The sequence below is a fragment of the Equus caballus genome, chromosome 30, assembly GCF_041296265.1.
Source record: "Equus caballus isolate H_3958 breed thoroughbred chromosome 30, TB-T2T, whole genome shotgun sequence".
NCBI lineage: Eukaryota > Metazoa > Chordata > Mammalia > Perissodactyla > Equidae > Equus > Equus caballus.
Window position 1 is genome coordinate 19,076,956 of NC_091713.1, and position 21,867 is coordinate 19,098,822.

Below are 21,867 nucleotides of genomic sequence, written 5' to 3' on the forward strand. Positions count from 1 at the left end.
CTAGCCATTCTAGACTTTAGACTTTGTTACTTCAATTACTCTGCAGGAGGGCTCTTTGCCTTTCTGCATCTGTATCTTTTGCCTTCTGGAACTTATTTTTTATCATCCAAATCATCCAATGATTCAATTCACAATCAAGCAGCTGTGCACTGCTGCACAAAATCACACCATCAGGCAGAATGGTGTCACTCTAGATATAGTCTCCAAACTCAGCTGAACATTCCTCACCATCCAACCCTGTCTAATTATGTGTCCTGCTTCTATGCTATCATAGCACCCTTTGCATTTGACACATACACACATCATTCAACACATATTTCATTAGCATTTATTATAAGTCAGGTGTTGCATTAAGTGTTAGAGATGGAATTCTGAATGACAAATATCGTCCCTGCCCTTTGTGATGCTCATATTATACTCAAATGATTGTACTGTACTTGGCTAGGTCCATCATTAGACTGACCTTGCCTTACTTATATTTAGGATCCAAAGTTTGTGGCCTATAGTAGAGCTTTTATATATTTTTGTTGTATAAATGAACAAATGACTGGAAAAGATAACTACTGCAGACAGCTAAGCCTATCTGTAATATCCAAATTTTCCTATTCAACACTTAAAGGGTCATCCGTTCTTAGGGTAACTACAAGGTCCATGAGAAGAAAAGAAGCATCATTTGATTATACTTCACTTCCCCGAGTGTTTATTGTCATTCTCCGTTTGGATGCCAAGTTTTAAAAAATCTGTAGAGAAGTTTAGCCCAAATTATGCCCAAGACAGTACATCTACCCTCATGTAACTTGCGTGAGCTTCCCTGTCCATGTCTGCTAAGTTTCTATCTTTTGGCCTCTGCCTCCACGTGTCTCTGAGGGTCCTTTCTTGTTGGCTGCTCTCTGTCTGCTCTGGACATTAATTCCTGGGTTGGGGCGGGGAGTGCTGCAGTACGTAGGAACCACCTAGAATACCATGCAGTTGCCTGTTGGTTGGAGGAGATCTCTCTGGCCAAATGGGCCAACAAATTAAGGGGAAAGCATGGCAGTGAGGAGGGTCTTGAGACAGATAAGGCTCCGGGAATTAAGAGGAAGCTCCCTTCCTTCCAACTCCAAATGTCTATGTCCAGAATGCTTTTATTTCAGAGTCTTTCTACCTAATTACTACATTGATGTGGTAATTGAGCACATGGTCCTATAAAGCCTGGATGAATAGCAGTCATCAGGCAATAGGAGAAAAGGAAGAAATTGCAAAGACAACAATTTCCCCTGATATGAACCATTGCCTCCTTGATGAGCCTTACCCAGACACATCATTTTAACCCGATGGCTCCAGATCTGGGTTATAGGAATGCCTTTTACAGCTCTCCTACAAAATCTCTCTTTTACACCTCTCTCTACAAAATCACAGGAATTTGTAGTGTTTCTTTGTAAGTTTCCTAGACCATGGGCACATTGGAGAGATATTTTCTTATGTAACTCCAGGACATGGCTATTACCAGTTATTCAACCAATTCTGTGCTAATTAATTATTTTCTTCTCTAAAACGCATAATATTCAGATAAAGAAAAGGGTTTCAAACCCAATTTGTAACACACCAGCATATTGCTATTATTTTGAAAGTTGGTCAAGAAAGTCTCAGAAAAATTCTTCAAGTAAAATTAATTTATTTTGTATCAATAAAATACACGTATTTTTTAACGTTTTCCTTTTTTTCCGATAGGCCTGTGATTCAGGTGAGGAACATAAAGTGAAGCCGTAGTTTGATCGTATGTCCCAGTTTTAGAGAGTTGGTGTTAGATGCCAAGGGGTGCCTTTAAGGTGTGTACTTCTGACTCAGGAGTTCTGGTTCCTCCAGGGAGAAAGGACGCAAAGTACCAGCCCAGATTGCAGCTTAGGTTTCAGTCAAGCACAAGATAAAGGAAGGAAATGGAATTGATCACAGAGGGTTAGAAAACCGAAGATGTGGGAGCCAAACACGGAACTTTCCTCTCCAGCCTCTCCTTTTTTTTTTTTTTTTTTAAAGATTGGCCCTGAGCTAACATCTATTGCCAATCTTCCTCTTTTTTTATTTTCCTCTTCTTCCTAAAGCCCCCCAGTACATAGTTGTATATTCTAGTTGTAGGTCCCTCTAGTTCTGCTATGTGGGACACCGTCTCAACATGGCTTGATGAGCGGTACCATGCCCGTGCCCAGGATCCTAACCAGTGAAACCCTGGGCTGCTGGAGCTGAGCGCATGGACTTAACCACTCGGCCATGGGGCGGCCCCTCCATCCTCTTCTTGACTATTCCTGTCCTGCTCCATTTGCACCCCATGTCACAGCCAAATGAGCTCCTTTGTCGACTCTCTTCAAGTTGCCCATGCTTTCTCTACTTCCTCGCCTCTCTGCTTGCTGTTACCTCTGCTCCAAAGACCTTCCCTCTCCCTTCCCACCTCTTCTCTATTTGTCCTGGATAAACGGATAAATGAGCGAGGAGGTTTTGGAATATTGTCCCATTTCACTCTGTACTTCCCCTACCACTTAGCACGTTATATTTGAGTTGCTTGTTTAATTGGGCATTTCCCTCAGTAGACCAGGCTTCTTGAGGGCAGGGACCATGTCCGTCTTGCTTGCTGTTGTAGCCCCAGCACCCAGCTCCACATCGTGGCTCATGGTAGGTGTACAGCTGACGCTGAGTGAATGAATGAACTTTCATCCTCCCCCTCTACAGAAGACTTATCCTTCTGAACGAAGAGCTTTACCCAAGTTTTGCCTGAACCTTCCTGTCTAACTTGGATTTGGGATGGCACTCCCAGCAATACAGCCTACCGCAAAATTTCCCAAACCATTTTAGACATCAAAACCCCTTGAAATTAGAATGCACTGATAGAACATCGACAAGAGGTCAAGAGATGTTATAGGGACTTGATTTATAGTCATACCAGAAAAATGATGGACAAAATAATTGTTATAATAAATTATTAAAATTTGATCAATCTTGTTTTTTATTTTTTTTAACTTTATGTGATGGCGAAACACATTTATATATAACCCTAGATGGATTTTTACGTTTGTTTGCCATGTAGGTTCTAGTTAGGCAAGTCTGGAAGAGCTGGGGGGACTAGAAGTGTATACCAGCGGGGGAAGGAGGAAAAGAAGATGGAGAAACACAGACAAACAGACCCTGCAGTTGGCAGGCTAGAAGTCAGTCTTGGGGAGCCACGTCTTAAGGGACATTTTGTAATGAAGTTATCCATGATGTGAAGGAAACATCTCCTCGGTTTCTACCACAAAATCTTTGGTAAAATCTACCTTGGACACTAATGCCCTATTGAATAGGTTTTCAATTATGGAAATTGGGAGAAGAACTGTCAGGAACAGCACAGGACAAACACAGAGGATGCTGTGGAGACAGGCAACTTTCTGAGTGCCCACTGGAAGGCCCACCTCAGCACAGTGATGAACCTAAATGGACCACATCTGGTTTCGAAGGCCTTAAAGGCTAATAATGATTATCATTGAAGGTTATCTTTAGAGCGTAGTAAAAGTGAATTATACCGCAAAGCACAGAGAAAAACTAGGCAGTTTTTACCCATCCACCTCAATGCAAAAGCTATATTATTCACAGATGCTGCTTCCAGCTCTCTTCTCTGTCTTTCAAAAATTCTAATGACCTCTCTCTGTCTCTCAATTTCTGTGTCATTCTTTTCTTTGTGATCTTTTTCTGTGAACTCATTGACCTTTTCATAGTTTCTCTCACCTTTTTTATCCCATTGGCACAATAAAGTTACAAGGAGCTAAATATAAAACATAATATTCTTTAGACGGTATGACAACAGAAAGCCTATTTAAAGTTCAGTATTCTTGTCTCTTTCATAAAATTGTCACAACAAAAATTAGGAAAACGGAATATTTTAAAAGGAAACACATAAAAATCTAATTTTACCTGTTAATATAAAATGTGATATCAAAAAGTACATTTTCAGGGGCTGGCCCAGTGACATAGTGGTTAAGTTCATGCACTCTGCTTCCATGGCCTGGGGTTCATGGGTTCAGATCCTGGGTGCGGACACACACACCATTCATCAAGCTGTGCTGTGGCAGCATCCCACATACAAAAAATAGAGGAAAGTTGGCACAGATGTTAGCTCAGTGACAATCTTCCTCAAGTAAAAAGAGGAAGATTGGCAACAGAGGTTAACTCAGGGCCAATCTTCCTCACCCACAAAAAAATACATTTTCATTGAAAACTGTTCTTGTGTCTTTTTTCATAGATTGTCGTAATTGTAGGAATGACTTTGTTGAATCAAAATCCCAACGTGAGGTGTAGCATTAAATCTATATTTTCCTTTCATTGCAAAAATCCCATGTTGTACATGTGTGTTAGAGTGAAAAGAAGAGCCCAAATAGCAGATTTGCAAAATCTTGGTAGTCTCGACTTAGATTATTCCAGAATAATTCATTGTTTTACTTTGGACAGCTTTCTTCTAGGAACTTTTAGAAAGCAAAAGTATAACCTTCATTTGATGGTTCTAACTTTTGATTATTTGATTATGGCACAGTTTGAGAATCTCGAGACTCTTCTTTTTGTTTGAAAACATTCTTCTTTGAGCCACAGATCTGTGGAGAATGAGTTTGTGTAGTATAAATATTTAATATATAAGAAACATTAAATATTAATTTATGTTGAAATTGTAAGACAAGATACATAACATAGAGCAACAGTCATTGAATAAATGACATGGATCAACCTGAAATCAATGCTGCTTATGCATCAATATGGAGGGAGAACATTTTGCATTCTTATATCAGCATTAGTCTTTCAAGGAAAGTCTTCTTGGGTATGGCAGATTATTACATAATATTTGGGGTCATCCTATAAAAGTATATTTTGCATTTCTCTTTCTGAGAACATCTAGATTAAAAGGAATCACTAGCGTTGGTCCAATTTACCTTGTTTTCTAGCTCAAGAGTGAATGTTTTGAGACACAGTAGTGTTTCAGTGAACTTGGTTTGGGAAATGCTTCTATGGCAGGCCAACTCTAAGATGGACCTTAATGATCCCTGCTTCCTGGTCTTCATACTCATGTGTAATCTCCCCTTGAATGTTAGTGGGATTTGTGACCTACTTCTAGCCAACAGAGAATAGCAAAAATGATGGGATGTCCTCCTATGATCAAGTTACGTAAGATAGTGACTTCGTCTTTCTAGCAGACTCTCCCTTTCTGGCTTTAATGAAGAAAGCTGCCATGTTGAGAGGTCCAAATGGCAAGAGATGGAGAGAGTGGCCTTGGCCCAAGCTAGCAAGGAACTGAATCCTGTCCACAACCACAAGAACTTAGAAGCAGATCCTTCCCCACTTGAGCCTTCATGTAAGACCTCAGCTCTGGCAGACAGCTCAATCAATCTCAGTGTAAGAGACTTGGGAACACAGGACCCAGGCAAGCTGTGCCTGAATTCTCAGCCCACAGAAACCAGAAGATAATAGGTGTGTGTTTTTAAGTCAGTAAGGTTGTGGTTATCTGTTACACAGTAATGGACAACAAATACACTGCTCTGACCTGAATTCTAAGTTAGAATTTAAATATTAATGCTGATAATTTTTCAGTTTTTATTAAGAATTTTCTTTAAATCAGGGGCTTTCAAGTATAATCTGAATTACAGGGAACAAATCCTCGTTCCTTTGGATGACATAAATTGATAAGTTATGGATGTTAAAGGATCCTGTCTTAAGTTGACCCTTTTAATGTGAATTAATAAAATACTAACTCTCAAAGATTGACCATAGAAGAATATCCAGCTCTTCTCCGGACTTTTAAAGGAGCTAGGAATTTTGTTTTCGTTGTATTTTCCCCAGCCCCGTTTCAGGCAGGTCCCATTCAAGCAGCTTTGCTGCATTCTCCAATTTCTACTTAGGCAGCTTCAGATCCAGACAAGACAACAACAGCTAATATTTATCAAGAATATACAGCTGCCAGGCACTGTATTCTATGCCTTGCATTGATTCATTCATTTAATGCTCTTAGCAACCCCATGAGACAGGTACCATAACAATCTCCATTTTAGAGATATGAACACTGAGGTGCTGAGGTTAAGCAACTGCTAGTCCTCATACCTGTCCTCATTGACTCTGTCCTGGGTCACTTCTTACTCAAGACTGATGATATCTTCCTGGATGTTAGATGGTTCTTAATCTGGGAGGTATATCATGGTCCCCTAGATTTTTCAAAGTACACTGAATCAGAATCTATGCAGTGAAAAAGGTATTTTGAAAAAGCTCCCTAGTTAAATTGAATAATCATCCTAAGAACTTCCTGTGAGAAACAGACTAGGAGTCAGAAGTACGAGGCTGTCTCCATGCCTGGCAACCATGACCACAAGGATTTCAACCAAACCATCAGCTGTACTTGGCAGGAAGAGAACCAAGAGTACCTCACAGCTTTCTCAAATTATGCTACTGTTATACAAAGAACGTGCTGATCTGTTGAGTGGTCACAACCATTTTAGGTACTTCCAGCAGACTAACGACACCATGGAAACTTCTGCCAATTTGGAAGGAGCAGTTCTGGGCAGGTGCAGCTTGTTCCCTTCCCTTTCAACACAGTGGGTAGGTAGTATGGGCACACCATGGGGGACTGGAGGAGGGGAACATTTCCATTCTTCTCCTTTGCCAGCTCAGGCCCTGATGTACACATGGCCTAAACCTCAGGCATTCCTGTTGCTGCCTTATCAGTAATGCTGGACCCATCGTCCGTTTATCAGTGTTTCACTGTTTTTCTTGGGAGATCCTTCCTTGAAATTACAGTCAAGATTAAGAAGTTCAAGTCCACAACTTGTTCTGTAAGTGTGTCAGGGTGCCGTGGGGTGGGGGCAGCTTGAAGTACGGAAGGAAAAGCTACTGACAGATTTTATTTTCTTGGCTTGACACCTGGCTGACTATCCCACCTTCCCTGACTGTACTGGCAGGTTTGGAATTATTGCCTAAGGTGGGAAGGCCACCCTCATTAAAGCAAAGAACACATTTTCCTTCAAAGCATTTGTACTCTTTGTGTCTAGTGTATCTTTATCTGGTACGGAATAACAGGGACACACAGGAGACATTTACCCTAATGCTAATCCATTAAGGTCAAGCATCACATAGCAGACAGCACATTCTATACCCACTTTGAGCCCCAAGGCAGCTGACATATTTAAAGTTGTGTTCTTGTTTGCTTATACCTACTATAAGTTCTCCACTTTGAACTCTTCGTAGGACTGCCTATAGTGTTAGAACATTCTAGGTTTCTCCCTAAAGATTTTTTTCCCTGTTTCTCCTGAGAAACATAAGAAGTCTCTCACTGAATACCAATAACGTAAATTGGAATTTTGTATTTCGAGAAGAAAATCTCCATCTCTCTCTCTCTCTCGACTTGGAGTATACAGGTGAAGGAGAAGGGTGGGGATTCTCTGTCTAGTTCTTCATCTGAAGTGCCATCACTGTATCTGAACACCTCGATATGTGCATAAAAACTCAGGTAATAATGATGATGATAAATGTTGTGAGTGATGTGCAAAGAGAAGATGCTAAAAGACCTACCAGTGATAAAATGACGTCCTGTATTTCTTCAGCTCACTTCCTTGATACCCTAGGGTGTCAATAAATAATAGCAGATTTCCTCTACCTTCTAAGGTGATGAAAACCTGATTGGAAAAACCTCCATTTGTGGTTCCAGGATCATCTCTTGATGGGAGAAGAGGAGATTGATGCCATAGGCTGGTGAGACCATATTTTGGGGGCTCTTGGGGTCTTTTAATGCCCTAAAAGTTAATCCTCCTCACAAGATGGCTTCTATTATTGGCTACTATCTGCAATACAGAGCACTTTTCTCTTGCTGCACTATGATGTAATACGTGGTTCTGTATGATCATAAAATTGGTTTAAATGCAATTATTTCAAGACTAGTTAATGGACATTTATTATTTAACAGTGCCTTTAAGGTCATTTGCAGCCAGGAAGGAAAAGCTAACTTCTCTATCCTCTCTACTCCACTAAGAACCTTATGTGCAGTACTGAGAATACTCGCTAATGACTTTGGCTTGTTTGTTAATTTAGGAGGTTTATTTCTTGATAAAACAGGGGTGCAGTTATTTGGCTACCTTAATTGGTAGCAAAGAGTCTTTTAAAGAGAAACACTTCGCTCCCATTATTGCACTGGTTTCTGAAAGGCTATAAGCTGCCATTTAGAGGTGTTCCCAGACTTTCTCCCCACATGAATTCACCTTTCAAGCTACCTTCCTCAAGGTTATTATCTAGTTCAGGCAGAGCCTGCTATTATAGAAAGCCAGAGAGCTTTCTCCTATTCATTGGTGACCTCTAAGACGTCTTCACCAATTATTGTTTTGATTCTAGTCTGTCAAAAGCCACTACCGGTAAAATCTATAATAATTGTTGCAACATCTTCTCCCTGTGATCCTTCATCCCAGGATAGCAGCTGGATTGTCTTTGAATCGACAGCAGTTCAGCCCTCCCAAATGTTATTAAGTCCCAGGGAGTGTTTATAACATCAGCCTTCAGATGGCTGCTCAGCTCAGGGCAACCGTGTTTTCTCTAAGGTATGTTGGGCAGAGGGACAGGGCTCTGCAGGAGGGAGAAAGGAAGGTGGCATCTAATGAAATTTCATTTTCGAGTTTTGGAGCTGGAAGGGCTCTTGGAGTTTATTTAGGCTGTCGTCATCATCAGTCTTTGTCTTAACAGGGTCAAGCAACACTAAAATCTTTCTCTCTGTTGCCTGCAGCAGTGGAATGTGCAAACCCAGACCTCACCAAAAGCACAGATCATTAAAACAAGGAGGGATCTCAAAGGATATTCACTCCCCCAACCCTGCCCCAGGAAGAACAGGAAGAGAAGCGATGCAAGGTCTATTTGTGTGGTACGGCTCTGGGCGCTAGAATATGGGGCATGGTTCTAACCCTCTATGGCTCCCAGCCTGGTAGGGGAAAACAGACAAGTCAATCACGCCTTCTTCTGACATGGCCAATAAGTGCAATTATAGAAGCTTGCGTGGGGCACTGAGAGCACAGAGGAGGGCATTTAAATGTGACCGTGGAGCAGGTCACTGTACGCTTCCTGAAGGAGGTAAGGCTTGAGCTCATTTTGAAGAATGAGTTAGAATCAACTGGTATGAAGATAGCTGCCTGGGGGCCAGGAAATCTGAGTTCTGCATCCAGCAATGTCATTCATATGACCTTGGACTAAAATGTCTCTGCGGAAAAATATGTGGCAAGAAAACCTTATACAAGGGCTCAGAGAAAAGCAAGACCATGTTCCTTTCCCAAACCTGTCTGTCCTTGGACCCCTTCAGCAGGCGAGAAGACTCAGAGAGGAGCTGTTCACTAGTGCTTGTCAACAGCGGGAGGCCCTGGGAATCTGGTGATATTTTTTGTACTTGAAATGACAAGTGAGAATAATCACTCTCTGAGGTCTTCTGCCCTGAAAACCATAAGCGTTTGCAAATTGGGAATTTCTCTGATTGCCCTCAGCTCTTGCACAAGCTGTTGCTGTTCACACTTCGGAAACTTGTACGGTTGCTTTAGCCAGAAGCTCTCTACAGCAAGATCCGTGTCCTTCTCCCAGATGTATAGACTCTATGTTGTTATGGCTTATTTATTAATTCATTATTAACATATACTAAGTTTCTTTTTAGTGCCATGCACTAGACTAGAAACAACTATACAATGATGACACGGTCACAATCCCTAAGACACGTGCAGTTCAGCAGGAGAGACTAATAAGAAAATCAATGATTAAAGGACAGCATCATAAATCCTGTGACAATAGCACACATTGAATGGACATAGAGGAGGGCCTCCTGGGTGGGACAAGCCAGAGAGGGATTCCTGAAGAAGACCAGCCTTGAGCAGAGATTTTGAAGGAGAAAGAGAAATTAGCTGGGTGTTAGCGGAGGGTGGAAAGGGATACGGTTAAAACAATCTTTTGAACACACTGATTTCTCTGTGCCATTTTGTCAGGTATTTTGAATACAATTCTAACTGCTTAGTACTTAAAAAATAATCCCAGAGGGATTTTCATCTTTTTCTCAGTTTTAAACTTAAGTACTTATGAAACTTGGTTTCCCCACGCAGTAAGTGTTTAGGATAATCTTACAGTTGGAGGAGATGTTAGAGATCATTTCTTCACAGTCCTCTCTAGGGCCCAAATTTACCATGCAATGTCCTTGAGAAAGAACTTCTCAGGTATTTCAACAAAGATAAAGTAACAATATAGAAAGAGTTCAGTAGACTTGAACTTCCTCTTGACATCTAGAAGAACATTAAGCATTAAGGGTTAAGAACATGGGCTCTGGAACAGACTGTCTGGCATCAAATCCTGACACTGTGACTTTCTAGATGTTGACCTTGAGCAAATTGCTTAGCCTCTATTATTCTCAGGTTCACCACCTTCAGAATAGAGAGAGGGAAGCACATCTACTTCATGGGATAGTCTTTGAAGTGGATTTAACACAGGACCTGGTACAGAGTAAATGCTCAATGAATTACACTCTATCTATCTATCTATCCATCTATCTAATATCTATCCTACTTACATAAACCCCACCCCTCACTCCTTCCTAAATAGGCAGCTGGACTATCTACAGTTCCTCCTCTTACACTTGAGTTAACATTTGCTCTCACTGAAGTCATCATGAAGCCTCAGGGAAAGCATAAAAATAAATTTCATTAGGAAAAAGATACGGCTACTTGCATGTTTTATAACAGTTTATGATGTGAGAAATGAATACCTCTTGGGAGATGATTGTAAAACTGGGAACATTAAATTTATGAGAAACTGCAGGGTGGACGTACATGGGCACCTACCCTGCCCTTTTTGTGTCTCAGTTGACATCCTTTCCAAGGACTAAATGACCCAGGATACATATGCCAGTGACACTCCAAGCTATGCAGCAGCAGTGATATGGATGAGTAGGCTCATGGGGACACAGCACTGGTCCTGTCTCTCCCTAGTGCCCACATAAAAAATTGCTGACATTCTAGCTGACCTTTATCATACCTGGCTTTTCTTCTCTCCACTCTCAACATAGACCTAAAGATGGATTAATATTTATTTCAACCAAACTGCAATTTGATTAGCACTGTGCTAGGACCTGAAAGGGAAATGAAAGTCTCAGGTGAAATAACTTAATCACAACACAAGCAAGTAAATGATTATGTTAATTCATATTGTGTTGGCTTAACAGTAATGCTATGGTCACTGGGGAAAGGGAAATAATAGAGTGAGTTATAATAGTCAGAGAAGATTTTCAGGAAGGAGTTGGATATTTAAGGTTAGTTAGGATAGAAGAATCAGGAAAAATGATTTAAAAGTTGAACAGGCATAAAAATGTAAACCTCCAGATTGGGTGCTCAGGTGCTGGGTCACACCAAATCGCCAAAGGGGATTAAAATATTTACCCCAGAGTTTTAGATGTTGAGGGATTCGACATTGACAATAATGTTTGCTCTCCTATGACCACAGTGAGTGACTTAATGCAGGTTCGAAGCTAAGGAGGAAATTAAGAGATGAGCAGAAGTGCAAGAGCAAGACGAGTATAAGAACACAGCAAGAAAGCTACAGAATGATACCCGGTTGGTCTGGAGTGCAGTGTTTTCTACGGGGAATATGGTTGGTATGAGAGTATACTCTACTGTAAATACTGGGAGTATTTCAGAGGCTCTTTAGGGTGGAAAGAAGAAGTACCTGGGTATATGAGTTCTGTGGAGATTGGTCACATCGTTTTCTCAGGCTCCATCAGAGATGTGGTGAACTTAATCGTGTTGAAGGGAAAGGTAATGTCTTTTAAGGTCTACACTAGACAGAGATGATGAAAGAAAAAGGAAGGTAAGATAGAGACAAGGGCATGACAAAATGGAAAGGAGAAGCAGAAAGGTGGTGAGGAAGAGAGGATGGGGCAAGAGATGGGAGACAAAAGGATGAGCGGGGTTTTTGTCTGCAGGCCTTTGTGGTTTCTGGGTAAATTGATTCAAAGGCTTAGGGCTGCAGATGATTGATAGGTATGTTGGTTAAATGATTCCCTTAATTTTTTTTATGTTTGCAATATTTCATTTAATAACAAGATAATTCTGCAAAAATACTAGCTGAAGAAAATGGTTCTGTGGGTAATTCAAACTCCTGTATCTCCACAAATAAAACTTAAGAGATGTTGGGGCCGGCCCGTGACCAAGTGGTTAAATTCACTCACAGCTAGAATATATGACTATGTACTGGGAGGCTTTGGGGAGAAGAAGAAGGAAAAACAAAAAAGATTGGCAACGGATGTTAGCTCACATGCCAATCAAAAAATAAATAAATAAAAAATAAGTGAAAACTCAATGGATGTTAACATTTTCCAATATTTGCTTCAGATCCTTTTTTTCCTTCTAAAGAAAGTATTCATTATACAGGCTGTCTTGACCTTTCCTCTGAGCTCCAGATTCACCTGCAGCTTGAATATCTCCAACTGGATGTCCCGTAGATAGCTCAGACTCATTGTGATAACGACTGAACTTGCTACCTTCCCCCTAGAATCTGCTTCTCTCCTGTATATTCCCTTTATTAAAGAAGAACGCCATCATCAATTCTAGTGGCCCATGAGCTTGCTTCATCTGCCCCACCATCACTTTGCTCATGAATGCACAGGCTGGTGCCTCCATCTTCCCCTCTGCCCTTGCAAATGGGTCTTTGTAACCACAGAAATTATTTGGGTATCTAGCCTTTAATATATAACAGAGTATATATATATAGATATAAAAACCAGGCATGTATTGTTCTCCAAACCCTCACTTGTCTCTATACATATTTTGAAGAGCATCATGCCCTTGTTTCAGCCAGCAGCTGCCTCGAGCAAGGATCTCTCCTTTTTTTAAAGATTTTATTTTTCCTTTTTCTCCCCAAGACCCTCCAGTACATGGTTGCATATTTTTAGTTGTGGGTCCTTCTAGTTGTGGCATGTGGGATGCCGCCTCAGCATGGCTTGATGAGCGGTGCCATGTCCGCACCCAGGATCCGAACCAGAGAAATCCTGGGCCGCCAAAGTGGAGTGAGTTAACTTAACCACTTGGCCACAGGGCCGGCCCCCTTGAGCAAGGATCTTAACACCTTCCTGCTGTACTTTGAGACTATATATTTCGAGAGCAAAAGGCAGGAATACAAACCTTATCAGTGTCCATTATCTTCAAGTCCAAAAAGAAGACTTAAATCCAAGTTTCTGTCATTTGTCAATTGGAAGATTGAGAGATGTGTCTAAAGGTATGTTTGTTTTCTGTGTGTATTGTGTTGGGTGTGTGACATTATTTTCCATTTTATCACATGTGATTTCCTCAGCCTAGAATGCTTTTCTTTCTCCAACTCTATCCTCCTGTATTAGATGTCATTTTATTTAGATATCTTCCCTGGCTCTCCACCCCTGCCCATGATGCATTAAAGTTGGGAGTCATTCTGTATGTGTCCATGGAGAATCTTTCATGGAGAATCTTCCATGGATCTCCATGGAGAATCCCTATAATGGTGTACTGTGATTGCCTGCTCTTTTAATTGTCTGCCTCCCTCACTAGAAGGCAAACTCTGGGAGGACAGGGTCATGCGTACCTTGTTCACCATTGATTTCCCAGGGCACAGCAGAAGCTCCTGCACTTATCAGGCACTCAGTGGATACTTGTGGAGTGAACTAAGTCTTTTCAACGATTCTCAGATTCCTTCCTCTTTTTTTTCCCCCTCCACTCTACTCCTACTTCTACTGCTCTCATCATCTCACGTGTGGATTATGGCAAAACCTCCACTTCCCTCCCCACCTCACAATTCTCATCCCCCCAAATCATCAGATGTACCAATGACAGGTTATCATGCCCATACTCTTCCTGTCACTTCCTTGAAAAGAGTTTGTAATTGTTTTCTATTGCCTATCAGATTAAGTTTAACTTCCTTTCACCATTCTAAGATTTTAATGCTCCAAGCTTACCTAAATATACAAACTTGAATATCTTCTATTCCTAAATATAAACTCCTATCTCTAGATAGCCTGATTTTCATACTAATCCTCCATACATTCTAAAATCAGGCTTGCCTCATTTACTTTTTGGTGTTTCCCCCGTCTTCTCTTTTCTCCTTCGAAGTTCAAGCCCAGGGCCTCCTCCGTGAAGACTTCTTTCAACCATTCATGCACACACTAATCTTATAACTTTATAACCATTTCCGAAATTTATAACCAGTTACACAACATTAGTACTCTGTGGTTTGTTTCTAATTTCATAGACAATTTCCTGAACTCCATTTTAAGATGCTTGACGTCAGGAACTGTGCCTTGAAATAGTGTATCAGAACTTGACCTACCACATTAGATTGACTGATAGACTCTTCTTAAGTCTCTTGACTGACTGACATCCCTGAGAAGTAGTCCCAGACATCTAAAAAGCCCTATAAGAATGATTTAAAGTTTTAAGTACTTTCAAATTAAACGTTACCTTGTTACCCAATGGAATAAGTAGGAATCCTCTACACACCTCAACTCCATCCCAGGCAAATATTTTTATCGGGAACACAATTGACAGTTGTGACATTTGTCATGGGTCCCAAGCATTGAGGCCATTTGACATTGCAGTCACCAGACGACTGGAGCTTTACTTGGCAAACCCAATAAGCAACAATCAAGAAGAGGTAGAGATGCCAATTGGTGCTGGAGTATAGTCAGGGCCTGTGCAAGCGCCCTCTACCCTCTATCACTAAGGAGATGGAGGATGGACTTTTTTACGCTGACAGGGCATGCATAAAAGAACGAATCACAGTTTCTGCCCTCTGGGCACTTGAATCCAGTAGGAGAGATAGAGGAGCACACACATAACCATAAAACAATTTGTGTCAGGTGGAATACGTGTATGTAGGGCTAAACTACAGAACATTCCAAAGACGTGGTCTAGGATACTGAAACAAAATGGAAAGTCAGGAAAAGAAGCCACTGTGCGGAACAAAGATGCAAAATTTGGTTTTGAAACCATCTGAGGTTAAGGCATTGAAGTAGAAATGTATTTAATTTCATTGGGGGTGGATCAGAAACAAGCGGCCTTGGTGGGAATGTAATCTGGCAAGTTGGGGGCATGGAGGTACCAACTGAATTATGTAGATAAGTCACCCAGAGGTTGTGAGTGAGTTTTCCTGAGCGTTATTTTTTCATCTCTAAACCAATGTTGATAGTAATTGATTTCTACTTCCTGTGAAGTTCTGAGAATGACTCTTAAATCTTGAAAGTGCTTTATTTAACTTGTACTGACTGATCAAGGGAGTGGGCTTTCATCTGGCTGCTGAGAAGTTGCTGGGAGGCTTCGATAGAGGGGAGGGGGCAGGAGGTTGCTCTCCCCTTGCACTCAGGGCGCTGTACCTGAAAGTGGTGGTGTCTTGGCTGACTGTGGCCCCTGCTGGAGGGCACTGATGGAGGTGGCACATCCAGGACGTGTCTGAATTTGTACACTGGTTCTTCTTTCAAACAACCAAACTGTAGGACAAAGCATCCTGGAATCTAATTAAGAAAGTTCACATCAACTCATATCATTGTCATAACAGCTAGCTTAAGCACATGTTAATTATACCTTGGTCTATTTATAGCGGAGTGCTTTGTTCAAAATGTTTTTATATAAGATGCCTTATATTTATACTTAAATGTGCTCTAGCTAGATAAAGCTGCCTCTTTTTGAGTGTTTTCTATATGTTAAGCACGGTATTAGATGCTTTACACACAGAGGGCTGGCTTCATACGTGTGCACCTGTGTGTTTAGTTGTACAACACGCTGGGCTCAGAAAGACCCTGTGCTTGGCTTATGCTCTGCTGTCGCCATCTGGAAATTCTGAATAATTTTTGAACAAGGGGATCTGCATTTTCATTTTACAGTAGGCCCTGTACATTATGTAATGGATGCTGTCTACACGTTATTTCCTGTAATCCTCACAACTCTTCTGTGTGATAGGATATTCAATGCCCGGCTCACGGAGTAATTTGCCAACATCCTTAACGCGCCTGAGCTGGTCTTTCCACCCCGGTCTGTGTGACTCCCATGCCTTTGTTCTCAGTCTGTGCTTCCAGATGAGTGTTGATCTGAATGTGCCCACAGCCTACCGCCATCAGGGTCACCTGAGGAGCTTGTGTACCTGCAGATTTCTAATAAGCAGGTTCTGTGGACAGAGCCTGGGAATCTGCGTTTTAATTCACTGCCCAGGTGATTCTTGTATTACACTCAAGCCTGAGAACTAAAGTCTACTTCAGTAGCTTTCAAACCTTTTTGGCCCCACTCACGTAAGAAGTACATTTTACCTCAAAATCTGGTAAACACACATGACAAAAGTGTCATGAAATAGTACTCGTCCTTAGTACATGTGAAGCCCTGGTGATTATTTCATTCTATTCTAATTTTTTAATGCCCAGAGTGATTCACTGTACAGATCACAACTTGTAATTTGGAAAACACGGTGTCTAGATGAAGAGGAAACCTTACCTAAGGCTGGAGGCTAACACTGTAGAGAACCGAGGCTGAAAGGGAGCTACTCTTCCATTTAGGATTGCTTAAATAAGAGATTTGAAACTTTTTTTTCAAGAGTTGTATGCAACTCTTGAAAATCTGATTAAAATGAAGGCCCCATTTTACAGGAAGATTCACATACGCACATGCTTTCTCATACCTTTTCTGGGAGTTTCTGGGTCTCCCTCGCTCTTAGACTCTGGATAAACAATCCTTAATTTAATTGTAGCTCCATGAAGAAGCAAGAGTAAGGAGTGGGAATCTTGCATCATTAAGTCACGGGGGGAGGGAGGGGGTGGAGCTTGAAGTTCCAGGAATTTATTTCTTTTCAGTCCTAAAGTCATAAAGACTGATACCCATTGGCTGTTCTTTATTTTCTAGTTATCTGATATCACAGGAATGCAGTCATTAGAGAAAAATGTTGCCAAAGGATAAGGATGGCTGATTGGAAGCATTTTTTGAGGAGGCAGAGGTCGTTAATCCAGGTGGCAGAGGTCTCTAACGACAAAGGGTGGGAAGAAGGAAGGACTTCTGGAGTCCTGACTCACTTGAGTCCCACTGGCTCTGGATCAGAAATTGGGCCATGGAGGACCTAGCATTTCCCTCAGATGTGTGTTTAACTTTTGACTAAGCACAGCCACTGCACATCTCAGGAATCCTCGAGAGAGCCCAGGAGTGGTGCACAATTTTGGAGTTGTTTGGGCAAGCCTAGATTATTTTATGCCAATTCCCAGTGATTAAGGAACTGCTCAGACGCATCTCTGGACCTGAAACAGAGAAAAAGGCTGAGAAGATGCTGTCTCTAAGCCTCCTAGCACTAACTGTGAACTTCTCCATGCATAGTCACACTATTAGAGTTAAGAAGAGTTTCAGTTGGAGCCGGCCCTGTGGCCTAGTGGTTACATTTGGCATGCTGTGCTTCATCAGTCTGGGTTCGCATCCCCAGCATGGACCTATGCCACTCATCAGCCACACTGTGGCGGCAACCAACATATAAAGTGGAGGAAGATTGGCAATGGATGTTAGCTCAGGGCGAATCTTCCTCAGCAAAAAAAAAAAAGAAGAAGAAGAAGAAGAAGAAGAAGAAGAGTTTTGGAGGAAGGGCACAGGAAAAAAATGATGGAAATAGAGTTTGGAAAGGGTGCTTGAGAGCCATGCTGCTCAAAGCATGGTTGTTCCACACCTTAGTGCCAAACTCTGAATTGTTCATTCGTTGTTCAGCAATGAGCTGAACACAAATTGGGAATGTTTAGAAACATATAGAATTTGACAGAGTAATTTTATGTCTGTTGAATCTGCAAATACATTTAAGCTTTTATTTTGTGTGTCTACATTTTAAATTTTTCTATGAATTCATTCTTGTTGTATTTGACAAAAGTGGCAGTCTTTGACAGATTTGAAATTTGGGAGAAAAAAAACCTGGCCCATTCAGCATAGATAATTTGAGAAGCACTGTTCTACAGCAATATATGCATCTTCAGACGCTGGGGGAGTAATTCAAAAACCAGAGCTGGGAAGCGCTCCCTCAGACCTGGGTCACATACAAATGAGTACAATTTTCAGTGTCATTTTGTTCGCCCTCTAAGAGGGCTGAGGTCAATGCTCTATTCTGGGGACTTTTTTCATGCCGTCACAGAGATTTTGTATTTTTACCATAAATAGGAGGGAGTACTTTCAAGCCTATATTTATATACTTATTTATCTTATTTATTTATATTTGCACTTATTAAGACTTTGAATGTATTTTATAAGCATTTACTGTGAAGTGAAAAATGGCTATCTCTATTTAATATAGGTAGAGAAACTGAGGCACAGAGAATAAACATAACCGAGACATGTTGACACCAGGAGCCAGACCCAGAATTCCGATCATTCCATCCATCTGGTATGGCTTAACATCAGACCCACTTCCTCCCCAGAGGAGATTCTGAGGCATTGGGATTGTGTTCATTTATGTTTATTGTTTAAAGCTCTTGCTATCGCAAATAAATGGTCTATAAAAATAACAGGCAGCAAAGCAAACACATTTCTCCAGTAACGCATTAAAGAATCTTATCAACATGAGTTTCCACATGTTGAACTGCAAAATATTCTTCCAGTGCAAATAGCTGTGGTCTTCTTTTGGGAAAGAATGTCAGAAAACACACAATAATACATTTCAACTATAAACTAAAATTGTATTCCGTACTCAGGGAAATAGAAAGCTGTGTGATTTTTCTTCTCTTCGGGTCTATAGACCCAAGGGAGTGAGTGATGCTAGAATTCAGAGCCGCCCAAAGACAAGGAGAATGAATGGTCCCATTGGGAGAAAACTATTAAGGAATTGAAACGACCGTGCAATGGTTCCCAGTATTATTTTCAAGCCGCCTCAGTAGAAGCTCATGGTCCCACTCAGGGAGAGACGACTTTCACAGATAAGCACGCACAGTTGAGTCCTTAAATATTTTTGCGCATGAATGATTCTTCTGGCCTGCTTAAACTTTGTCTCAGTCAAACAAATCTACTTGTCGTCTCCTGTCTACAGCGTGCTAATTCTTGCCTCTGTGCCTCTGCCCATGACATCCTCTTCAGAGAATGCCTGGCTCGCTCCTCTTCCTTTATATTGGTCATTTTTGTCTTTTAAAATGCAGCTTACAGCTCTGCTCCCCAGAAAGTCTTTTCTAATTAACCCCACATAACTCTGACCCCCTAGCTGTTTCCTCATAGCCTGAATAGGTGCATTTTATGCTATATTTCTACGCAGTTATTTTCCTGTATGGGTGCTTTTCACTTTGGGGGTCTGTGTGTGTGTTCAGATCGTGTGGCGGAGCAGTGAGATGCGGTGGGTAGGGATCCTGGTCTAACAGATTTGACTGGAGGCTCCTTGACAGCAGGGACGATTTCCTGTGGTGGCATCAGGGTATGGTGGAATCGGCCATATTCCACAAGTGTGTGTGACTTTGGGCAACTCCCCTAGGGTTGCTGTGGAGAGTAAATGTGAACTGCAGGGTGCTCAGTAGTGTTAAATAATAAGAGCCTTCTATTTTTTCCATGATTCTAGTACAAAGCTTAGTACGTGAGCTCCCACTTCCTGAGAGCTGGGTGTTTTTGTTGCTGTTGTGGTTACTTGCTAAGAATGGCCCACATTTACTCTTCCGAAATAGCTAGATGGTCATCAAAACTGACCCTGGCATTTGGGACACACTAAGTGCTCATCTATCTTGGGCAGGTGGTTATGAGGTTAGTATGCTTGCATGGGCTGGGGTCATTGCCTCCTTTCCCGGTATTTCTGGAGCATATCTAATAATAATAAGCAACAACAATAAATAACATTACTGAGAGATTATGGTGCTTAGAAGTATTTCATACATTTTCTGTGTATTAATGCACTTAACCCTCAGAACAACTTTGCAAGAAGCGCTCGCTACATAAATTGTGGGCCTAGGGCAGGACCCCTGTTTAAAAATTATTCATTATTTCAAGACGGCAAAACCGGAGCATTAAACCAAGCACAGGGCCCCAGTGAGTGTAGGGCACTGTATGATTGCATAGGTTGCCTGCCTATAAAGTCAGCCTCACCTACAGGAAAGGTACAAGTTTTCTCATTTTTGGCAGTTTATTTCTTTTTGTCCAATTGACAAAGAGGACTGGATGGTTCCTAAATCTTCTGAGGGTCCGCCCACCCTGCCACCATTTCCTCAGTGCACCAACTCAGGCATTTCCAGACTTTCACACACTTCAACTGCTAAGCAGATTCAGGTGGGATTTCATATCCGATTCCTTTGCTGCTTGGTGGCCTGTCTATTCTTAAGTGTGCACTGATGAATATATGAGTCATTTCCGGTGTGATACTTGCTTAAGCGATTTGACCTCCTCCCCCTAAAAGAAAAGACCTAATATCTTTAACAATAGAATTAGCCCACAAGATCTCACCCAACCATCATCCAGGTGCAGTTTCTCTCTATTTCTGCATATACATGTCTTTCCCCTTCTCCTGCCGCCTCACACACAAACACACACCCTGCAGGCTGAAAGTGACATCTTTTCATGATTTCTTTCCTATTTCTAGTTTGCCTTTGGTTTTAATTCTTATCTGATTTCATCCATATAAAAACATCTAACAAACTCCATAATGCAGTTTGGCCTGGATCCCACCTCTAGAGCCAGACCTGGTTTTTTTCACATATATAGCGGATAAGCTCACAACAGTTATTCACACATTCTTCTGTCCTTAGCACCTACTTTCATGTCTCAATTACACTTTTGTTCTCATATTCAGAAGGCTGACATCAGTTTTTAGGACGAATGAAATAGAAGAGAGATGAGAGCTACGGATGTGAGAGTCAGCGGTCCTTATGTAGATGCCCAGATGTAGATGTGAGAGCCTCAGAAATGAACGAAAAGAGGCCTAGGTTCCGGGCTGGAGGACCCAGGTTTCCGGATCAGGTTGTCATGAAATGTATGCTACTAGGAAATCATTTCACCTTTTGAGGTTCGGTTTCTTCTTTGAGGAATGAACTAAGAATATGAGTCTATTTACCAGATTTAGTGTGGATTACAGGAGATAATGTAAACAAAAGGCTTTAGAAAATACGCATAAACATTGGCCCTTTATTTTGTTTTGGTTGAGGTATAATTGACATGTAATGTTATATTAGTTTCAGGTATACGACATGTTGATTCCGTATTTGTATATATTGGGAAATGATCATCACAATAAGTGTAGTTAACATCCATCACCACACATAGTGACAAAATTTTTTTTCTTATAATGAGAGCTCTTAAGATCTACTCACTTAGCAACTTTCAAATACGCAATATAATATTATTAACTATGGTCACCATGCTGTATATTACAACCCTATGACATTTATTTTATAACTGGAAATTTGTACCTTTCGACCTCCTTCACCCACTTCACCCACCCCTGACTACTTGCTGCTGGCAACCACTAATCTGTTCTCAGTATACTTGTGCTTGTTTTTTTTTTTTAAGATTCCACATACAAATGGGATCATATAGTATTGTCTTTCTCTGTCTAATTTATTACATTTAGCCTAATGACCTCAAGGTCCATCTATGTTCTTGAAAAATGATGAGATTTCCTTCTTTTTTTATGGCTGAATAATCCCATTATACATATATATATATATATACACACTACATTATCTATTAATCCATCAATGGACGCTTAAGTTGTTTCCATGCCTTGGCTATTGTAAATAATGCTGCAGTGAATGTGAGAGTTCACATAGCTTTTCAAATTAGTGTTTTCGTTTTCTTCAGATATATATCCAGAAGTGGTATTGCTGGATTATATGGTAGTTCTATTTTGGATTTTTTGAGGAACCGCCATACTGTTTTCCATAGTGGTTGCACCAAT

At 41.1% G+C, this 21,867-nt stretch overlaps 1 long non-coding RNA gene across 1 annotated transcript; it reads left to right on the forward strand.

The window, feature by feature from the left end:
- Positions 1–6,362: 6,362 nt before the first annotated feature.
- On the forward strand, positions 6,363–20,183 carry LOC138921544 (uncharacterized). Its single transcript, XR_011434183.1, has 3 exons — positions 6,363–6,809; positions 7,639–7,725; positions 8,744–20,183. It is a non-coding gene; the product is annotated as an uncharacterized lncRNA (long non-coding RNA).
- The last annotated feature ends 1,684 nt before the right edge of the window (positions 20,184–21,867 follow it).